We start from the raw sequence: 4,086 nt of genomic DNA, 5'->3' as shown, positions 1-4,086 counted from the left end.
CCCATTCCAACCTTACACCAACCCGTGTAACCTTTTCCGTGCTTGGCCAAGAGGCTGTGTCCATAGTAAGCACTTTGGTGAGGCTGTTTTATATTTCCACGTCTGCCAAATACAGCCCTAAGAGCAGGCAGCACCCCCCTGGAAAGGGCGGGTCATTTTGGAAACAGATCCAGAGCCTTTGAACCTCTAGAATACAAAACTCACCTTGTGATCTGGCGGTTGTCTCCTCCTCGATCAGGGATGCTTCGACCATTTCACAAGGGGCAGTTGGAAGGAAGTGATATAGCCTCTGGCAGGAAACACAACAGAGGGTTTTTATTCTTTTTAGACAGAACAGAGAAGTTTGAAGAGGGAAAAGTATAAGCTCCTAAAAGAGAATTTCCAGAGTTCAGGCTTAAATTCCTTTGTGACACTGTGTTATTAACTCCAACGCAGTGGCGTCTCCACATTCCGGCCATCCCACTCTGGGAGCCCCTGTAACACAAAAGCTATTTTTGGGGGGTGGAGGTAGCCAGGAGGGGCCACCAGCCCCTGTTCCTCCCACCTTACCCAACACACAGGTTGCAAGGAGAGTGCCAGCGCTGCTTTTGTTTAGAGGGCCTTGCTCTAAGACAACATCTTGTAGACACAAGTATGGGAGTTTGCCTGGGGTGTCAACATGGACCAGGCTAAAAGTGATAATACAGTCTCCCTTATTATATAGCCAATGACTTGTCTATAGTATGCAAGGAAGTAGGGCCCTTTTGGTTGCCCTGTCTGCCCTTGGTGGGTAAGGACAGTTTCACCATAAAGGTCCTCAGTGACTAAGAGGGATAGGACAAATGGGTTTTTGAGAGCAAGATCACCCCACAGAGCCTGGGGAGGTCCCACTGGTGCTATAAGGGAAGGTGAGGCTAGTCGAGTTGAGGGGGTGCAACATGAAGTCTCTTTGAACACACAGCACTAAGTTGGGAAGGGCGGAGAGTGGGCTTGCTGTTTGACTGAACAATTGCCAACTTTCATTAATTACTCAGTCATTTTAATGTGAAAGCAAATACCAAAATGCTCTCATGCCCATTCTGAATTAATGGCCTGCAAAATTAGATGAGGAGGGGGCCAAAGGGTGAGTTGAGGTGTTCAGAGAAGTGTTCAACCCTTCTTTCAAACCTAAAAAGTGCCCCCCACCAAATGCCTGAGGTGGTGGTCAGTGAATTGAAAATCTAAAGCAAAAGCTATTCCTTAGTGAACAGAGGTTGGATTCTAATGATGACAAACATCAGAATGAAACCTTCCTTGGGTTCTCATTAATTATTCAATCATGCAACCTGGCTTAAACCAAGTGCCTGTGACGTTCTTGGTACTGGGGTGGGCCCCTGTGGGATGGACACCTGATGTTCCAGGAGGCCGTGCCCCCAGATATCATTTGAACTGAATGAATTTCTGAAGGCTATGCCTGGGTGTTTTGGAATATGTCAGAACCCATCTCTTAACTTCCATAATGCCAAGGCAATTCCTGTGGGACAAGTTTGATTGGTTAACTTGGTTGAATTTATAATCTGTGAAATAAAAAACAAAGTCAGTTTTAGGTGCACATAACTTAGTTTATTATGTCAAAGCTTCAGGAAAAAAAAAACCTTTCTTCCTTGCTTCCACCGTATGCCATCTGTTTACACAGCAAAATGAACCCACAGGTTTGTAGAATTTAGAGATGATAGTTGCTTTTCCTTGATACTTTCCCTCCTCATCCTTGTGTTTCTTCTCAGGTGCTTTTGATGTGCCTGCATTTTTGATGGCCACATTCTCTTGAAATGTGGTTGTGTGGAGCAGTCCCAGATAGTTTTCAGAAGTGTGGCCTTGGATTTGGAATGGAGCATGTAAGGACATGATACAGAGTGACTTTCTGCCTTCTGGGTGTCATATAAAGTGGATGAAGCCAGAGGGGCACCCTGCTGAAATGACTCCCTGGTCTATTTTTGGGACATTCTTCAGAGTTATTACTAAGGAAAATAACTTCATCATAAGTATCACATTTCTGCATGGGCAAAACTTGGGCAGAAATTTGAAACACCCTTCTGGGCCCATTTTATGTTTAATTGCTTTTGATAAATTCACCATTGCAAGCCTCGTCCTTGACGCTTACATTCTTGGAATTCTAGGACTCTTTCTGGGATTCTTTTAGGCATAGTCTATACATGTAGACCAGTTTCAGTAAAAATGACAGTGAAATAAGAGTTGGCTGAAGTCAAAGAAACAGCAATGTGGTTGTTTAAACTGCTTTCCTTCACCTTTCCTAGGCCCAATTTTGGTGGAGAGCAGGCCAGTGGCTGTCTTCCTATAAAGTGTACCATGTGCCTAACCTCTTAGTTTGATAGGGTGTAGGTCAGAGAAAACGCAGAGGCTGGTCTTGAATTTCTTCAACCTAAGAGAAAGTCTCTTTTTTGATATCATTTTTTATAGTGAAGGACCTTATAAAGGAGATTGCTCCTTGTACTTTTCCTTGGGAGCCCTAGTCATTGAGTTGGCAGCCTGTCTGTGGGGTCAAGGATTTCATATGCACAGAGGTGGGAAGCCACGATCAAACGGAGTGAGTCCCAGAACCACCCAGGATAAAGATGAAAAAAAAATAAAATAAAAAGGCCGGGCGTGGTGGCTCAAGCCTGTAATCCCAACACTTTGGGAGGCCGAGATGGGCGGATCACGAGGTCAAGAGATCGAGACCATCCTGCCTAACACGGTGAAACCCCGTCTTGACTAAAAAATACGAAAAACTAGCCGGGCGAGGTGGCGGACGCCTGTAGTCCCAGCTACTGGGGAGGCTGAGGCAGGAGAATGGTGTGAACCTGGGAGGCGGAGCTTGCAGTGAGCCGAGATCATGCCACTGCACTCCAGCCTGAGCGGCAGAGCGAGACTCTGTCTCAAAACAAAACAAAACAAAACAAAAACCAAAAAAACCCTCTTGGATTATCTGACTCAATATCCTTGGCACCAGGACAAACAAGAGTCATACTAATCCCTTACAGTTTTTCTAAACATTATCTAGAATCTCATCTCTGACTTTCTGAGAGGCAGATGTCAGAGTGAAAATGGAAGTTTATGCCACGTTTTGACCACTTTGGCTTTTATTTTTCTATTTTCTTAAGTGGGAGGAGAGAAGAGGTGGAAGAGGAGAGAATTTCTGGGAATCTTTAATGGTAGACATAAGGCTGATCTTTTTTTAAAACTGGAGTTCGCTGTTTAATAAATAAAACTCCACATGTCAATCTGGGAAATGTGATGTTTATTTGAGTGGATAAAAGATTCATGAAGAGTGGCATCATGTGGTGTGCTGGGTGCAGTTTCTTTCCATTTCTAGATTCATGTTTGGAAGGAGGCAGGTGCCTTCCCTCAGGTAACCCAGGGTTCAAGCTAGGGCCTAGCTTTGCGGGAAGTCCTCAGCCTTAGAGACCTGCATGAGCAGCAGAAGAGATCCAAACTCCCAGGCTGGGGGTCATTTTTTTCTGGTCTTCTAGGTGCCTGTCCACACTCCTCAACTGAGGTAGTAGGAAATGAACACAGATCACCTTATGGGAAAAGGAGCAGAGAGGTGCCCTTCAGATTTCAGTGGTCAGTTTAGCCTGCTTTCTTTCCATTACTATGTGTCTGAATGGTGGGAACTTTTTATCTGGAAAGAATTATTCCTGTGCACAATTGTCAGTCCTGCCAGGAAAGTTATGGCTGCCCTATAAAAGAGGACTGCCTGTCTGCCTTTGTCCTAGGTTGGGAAGGCCTCCTGGTCAATAAATACATATTAATCATGTAAAAGGATTGACATGCAAATGAAGGGCATCATTGACAAGCCCTGGATGGCAGAGGGGAACCCTGCTGCAGCTGTGGTCCTGGCTGAAGAAGCCGGGGCTGCACGAGGATCTTTGCTTGGTGTTTTCTGAAGGGTTAAATGCCCTTTTCCAATAAATATGTGAAAGAGTTAATTGGGCTAGAGATGGCTTTAGGATCTTTTACTTTGCATGCTTCTTAGCTCTGCCAGGTCTCCAGATTTTTTTTCTTCCTATTTTAAGTCTGGCATTAAGCAGGCCACCCTTTGGATCGCCCTGTCTCTCGGCCCAACTG

This window comes from Rhinopithecus roxellana, chromosome 14 (genome assembly GCF_007565055.1).
Source record: "Rhinopithecus roxellana isolate Shanxi Qingling chromosome 14, ASM756505v1, whole genome shotgun sequence".
NCBI classification, from domain to species: Eukaryota; Metazoa; Chordata; class Mammalia; order Primates; family Cercopithecidae; genus Rhinopithecus; species Rhinopithecus roxellana.
This window is presented reverse-complemented; position numbering follows the sequence as displayed.